Source organism: Leptonotus elevatus, chromosome 6, assembly GCF_054856555.1.
Source record: "Leptonotus elevatus isolate MCC_2025b chromosome 6, RoL_Lele_1.0, whole genome shotgun sequence".
NCBI classification, from domain to species: domain Eukaryota; kingdom Metazoa; phylum Chordata; class Actinopteri; order Syngnathiformes; family Syngnathidae; genus Leptonotus; species Leptonotus elevatus.
The window spans coordinates 12993223-12999222 of record NC_141244.1 but is presented as its reverse complement, the minus strand read 5'-3'; positions in this window follow the sequence as shown (position 1 = coordinate 12999222).

Below are 6000 nucleotides of genomic sequence, written 5' to 3'. Positions count from 1 at the left end.
CTGCTTTATATACCCTCCAGCGCTGATCTGTTGCTAAATCTTCAAGTGCAACCTGTCTCACATGTGGCCAACTGGCCTCTGTTTTAATCTCACTTTAGGCTTTTCCAGTCCCACTGAGCCAGCACGGGATTTCAACCAAGAATTAACCAAGCACCAAAGATCACGTAGGCACATGCATGACGTTGCAGTTCAGTCTCAAGATGCATCTGATGATACAGAGAGCAAAACAGCAATTCTGTAATTTAGATCTATCTATCTATCTATCTATCTATCTATCTATCTATCTATCTATCTATCTATCTATCTATCTATCTATCTATCTATCTATCTATCTATCTATCTATCTATCTATCTATCTATCTATCTATCTATCTATCTATCTATCTATCTATCTATCTATCTATCTATCTATCTATCTATCTATCTATCTATCTATCTATCTATCTATCTATCTATCTATCTATCTATCTATCTATCTATCTATCTTAAATAGATTGTGATCATTTAAATATTTGTTTCCATGGGTGGTGTGCATGCATTCTGTAAATAGGCAGCACAACAAACAAGATGCATACGTCAGCCTCAACACCTTCAGCCAAGCCATGAGGTAGCGGGTCATTTCCCTAATCTCAGCGTGCCATCTGCTCACAGAATTCTGGTAACTTGTCCTTGACGCTTGTCCGCAATTTACTAATGTACTGTTGTATATATGACTTTGAATGATCTGCATGTTAGTGGACACTTCTGATGCAATGTAATGTAAGTCAAATATATACATTATAGAAAAGTTTTTACACACCTGGCAACTAGGCTTACTGAAGAAAACTTCCCAAGCTTCTTGAAAGATTTCCTGCAAAATTTTGGTCCATTCGCCCAGGTAGAGCAAGGATATTGTTACGAATGGGATTACAGTTTTTCTCCATAGGTTTGGCACATTTATTGAAACTGAGATGACATTTTCAAAACTGTAAACTCATTTGGCCAAACAGACTTGTAAAAGCACATATCAATCCCAAAACTCCAAGTTATTTTCCCAAACAAAGAGTCGGTACAGTCACAATTGCAAAGATCCTTCTCAATTGCTTTGGCTCATCTGCATTCACTTAGTTCTTTTGCCAAAAATAATTTGGATGATTTTGAACAACTCCTTGGATCATCTGCAAAAGCTCATATCTCTCCCAAAACAGCTCACATATGTGTCAAAATCAAATTTCTATGTCATACAAGTAGTCAGTGCCCCCAAAATGCATCGTCCCTTTGGCATTCTGTGAGCACCACAAGTCAAAATTATTAGATGTTTTCTCACAACAGCTAACAAAATACAACTAGAAAAATTTCCGCGGAAATTATATATAAAACTGAGCGGGAAAAAAGTATTTTACAAGAGCAGCATTCAAAGTTTGCGGTTTGACATACTCACTGTCAAGGAAATTGCAAGAGTTTTTATTCACACAAAGTTACTTACATATTGGAGTGCAACAAAAGAAAGTGTAAGCCAAATTCTGTATATTTATGAAAAACTAAAAACTAATAACTAAAATCATTTCTCGCACACAGCGTAAATGAATAACTAACTACTGTCACACTTTCACTAGCCTTCCCCCTCTTGGCCATCCATACGCTGCTCTCTGTTTGGCCAGAGGTTTTCATCTACATCGCAGCTGATATATTATTCCCTTGCAATGCAGCGAGGACAAAAACGCCGTGAATGTCTTAACCATCCTCTACACTCATCCCCTGTAATATACTGGATTAGTTTTGACAATTGAACAATTGATTTAGCTTATTATGATTTACACACTGAAATCCTGCTGACATTATTTTGGAGAGGATAGCCATTAGACTGAAAAACAACTAATCCAGCTCTATCAGCAAGATCTATTCATTTGGAACTGAGGACACATAGGAAACATCAGCATTGGGTTGAATAGTGGACATTTTTGTGTGATTCTTTGTATATGTGAAAATCAGCTGAACATTTGAGAAAATGGGTGATTTTCAAACATAAATAAACTGGAGATGTTTGTAAGTTGTTACATAAATGAAGTGCTTATACTGAAGTGCAAAAACTGCTTGCACTGTATAAAGTTCCTGTCACATTGACAGATTAATTATAGACGCAGATAACTATGAGTGGCACGCGAATATCTCAGTTCTGCATCATTGTTGAAAAGCCTTTCTGGTTTGGAGGATACATTAAAATCCATACAGGTAGTAACAGCTGGTTGAACGGAAACAACGCAGACTGGCTCCGTCTTTAAGATTTATTTACAATTGCAAGAACTGTACAGCTAAAGCAGGTAATCCCGTTAGTCATGTCTGAAAGTAGAGGGCAGCAGATGGGTTGTATTCAGCTTCACGTCACGTGAAGCCTGTCTAGCATCTTTGCAACCTTAATGAAACACTGACCTGCTGGCCTAATTCCTCACCGACTGCTGTGCTAAATTTTTGGGGTAATTATTTTACAACCGTTTCAGCGGGCATTTTACTCAGCAACTGTGTTGACTTCTAGGTGACTTAATTACTCAACTTAATTGACCTTTTCTAACCCGGGCCTCAGCACTGTCAGCAGTGTGCATACTGACTCACTGAAAAGGCTTTAACATCAATTAGAGTCTAACCACAAGAATGAGAATGAATAACTTACTTTGGAGTAAGTAACATTGCGTCCATATTTTTGTTGTTGTTTGTTGGGGCACACCCTGAACTGGTCGCCAGTCGGTTGCTGCGCAACCATCCACACTCCCTAAATTAACCATTAAAAGAAACGTTGTTTTTTTTAAAGACAGAAGTAAAATGTTTGATTTCAGACATTTGCAATTTGTCATCCTAATAAAAGTACACAAGTTACAATGAACTCACATGGCTGCTGTGTCATTTACCAGTAGAATCCACTAGATGGAGGGTTGAGCTGTAGTCCTGCTGCTAAAGAGCAGACAGGTCTAAAATCAGCCACCTTTAACATAAGGTAATTTTATAAATCACATAATGAAGCTAAACTATTCACAGTAAATTCTGTAGAGTAAATGTTACTCTAAACTTAGTCTATTTGGTCCCACTCTAAATAGAGTAAAATTTACACTTGGAAGAGAATAAAAGAAAAAGAAAAAAAAGAGTCAATCAAGGAATGAGGAACAACTCCACATTTTCAGGTTGGGAGACAGCCAATCCTCTTTCTGAGCCACACAGTTCCTGCTTCGTGTTAGTAGAGCGATCGCTCGTCAGCTGGAAGTGTAACTCCAAGTGTTTTTTTTTGTCTCCTCTTGGATATAATATAAGCAAACAGAGTGGCATAGCTCAGGTGGTAGCGACAGTCTCCCAAGCTGAAGGTCGTGAGTTCGTTCATCAACCCTTGAGTGACTTTTATTTTATTTATTTATTTTCAATTATTTATTTTACTCTCTTCCAAGGATATATTTTACAAGAAGTAAAGCTGTAGAAAATACTTGCAGCTATACAAAATATTAGGAGCTCATCTGCTAGGACCTGCACGTAAAATCACGGTTTGAGCGTCATTGTGAAGTAAATTAAATTGCAACTAGTCTTGGAGTGACGCTAGTCAGTTTTCTGACTACTTTCAAGGTTCCATTGAGCAAGGCACTGACTCCATTCAACTCAAGTCATCCAACCATGCCTTTATGGCCCATGGGGAACAGTTCCTACAAAGTTGGACGCATTGTCCCAAAAGACTTGGCGAGGCAACAAATTACTTTTCAGGAGGCAATAAGGTCCTGAGTGCATAGATTGATCTAGGACTGATATTTATACTTTTTATCTACAGCATATGTTCCAAGGGGAGGATTTGGACAGTCAGGTGGAAACTTTTTCTATGCTACATTACAGACTGTTTCATGGAAAATGTCCACAGATCAGATAATATTTCTCTTTCTCTCTGTTTCTCACAACATGTCCGTTCTTTGTCATGCTGACAATAGGCTGCCATGTAAAGTACTTAGCGTGCAGGTGAAGTCCCAATCTCGGACTCTCAGCTTTCAAAACATTCTAAATATAACATTGCAGCTGCTGCTTCTTGCTACATGCTCAACTGTGGTTTTTTTTGTTGTTGGTATAACTGTGTGTGTATTGGACTATGCTATTTGTGTAAATGTGTCTACATGCATGTGTCCAAGTTTTATGAGCATTATATTGTGAGAGTATGTGTGTGTGTGCGCGCGCACGTCCACATGCAAAAGTCCACCAGCGCTTTCCAAGATTCCTTTTATAGTATGAGGGCCAGCGAGTGTGTGGTGGTATTGTCAGCTCAAGGAAAGAATTAATTTGATTCACTTTACCGTACTTTGCTGGAAAGGTCAAGCCAAAGCAGTTGGCACTACCACAAGTTTCATATTAATCTCTACATAAAATAAAATAAAATGGAATGTATACTATTTATTTATCTAGTATGCAAAACATTTGGAATAATCTGTATTTCTGCATGAATTGTTCTTAAAGGGAAAGTCAACCTTAAACATTTCTAGATAATAATATGTTATGTGACCTCACTAGTCTAAACGTGACATTCTGAATAATATTACAACGCATATGTCCCTTTTTTATTTTTTACGTTTTTGGGATGTCTGCATTCAGTTTCACCCTCTAAATGTAAAAATGTAAAAAATAAAATAAAATAATGACAAAAATGGACATACATGTTTTTCACAGGACAGCGACAATTTATGTAATATGAGTTATGAAGCCGTTTTTAGCCATCTCAGGGGGGGTTGGGGGGTCATTTTGCCACTTGCTTTCGAGTGAAAATGACATCACATTGCTCAGGGCTCAGGCAATGGCCAATCACAGCTCACCTGCTTTCTGAAGCTGAGCTGTGATTGGTTGTTATCTGAGACCTGAGCAACTGTGATGTCATTTTTAGTCGACAGCAAGTGGCAAAATGGCCGCCTTCTGAAATTGATAAAACTGCTGGATTTTGCTGCTTAACATATTCCACTAACACAATATTAACCAGAATACCATACTTAGACTACTGGGGCTGGATAGAACATATTATTGTCAAGAAATTTATTTTGGGTTGACTTCTCCTTTAAAATATAAGCAGATCTTTAGCTAAGTCACAAGTTTTGCTTTATGTAAGCTATCCTCATTGGACCCCTCGGGTTTATTTTTTGTCCCCTGGAAAGGACTCAGCACCAGGCAGGGAAACCCTGCAATAAATAATACTTACCGGTAGTACTCATGTAACTCTTTGCATCTATCAAATTACATGGTCTCTAAAAACCACCGAGCACCATAGGGACTCCTCTGCTTAAACACCGCCATGTATCACAGCTAATTAAAAGTGGGGAAAAGATATTAATACACTGCTAAGAAAAAAATCAAAACAATTAAGGGAACACTTTGTTCCTTTATTCTTTTTTAGCAGTATACTTCATATTGATTTGTAAATATACAGAGTCAGTCAAAATAAGATATACAAATATTTGAATACAAAATTTATTCAGACATAACAAAATGAATCCAAGTTATCTTAGTCTCTACAATTACAAGAGTAACTCAAAGTGGTGGTTATTAGCTTCCAGACATTAATGTGTACAGTGAGCTCGGTAACTTTGGCTAAAGTGCCCAATTGGATTGCTGAAAATGTAGTCAGTTTCTTGTGATACACAACATCCTTGAGTGAACTAAGGGGTAGTTTGAACATGTGAAAAGGCATGTGCAGTTTCTGCCTACAGTAGGTATGCAGAGTGCAGGGTTCGGGATGTGCTTCATGATTTTTTTTCCAAGCAAACATTTTATCAAACGTATTTATCATGTGTCTATCGTGATACATACTGATTTTGAATTATTGCCCAACCCTAATGTACATAGGCCTATTACTATTTATTATATATATATTGTGAATATTAGCGTTTTATTTTTTTAAGTCTGCTACTTTAACTCATTCACTGCCATTGATGGCTATAGACGTCAAAAATTCATTTTAACATTAGTTTAACATTTTTTCCCACTTTTGTTAACAAGAGTATGAAAACCTAGATTTTT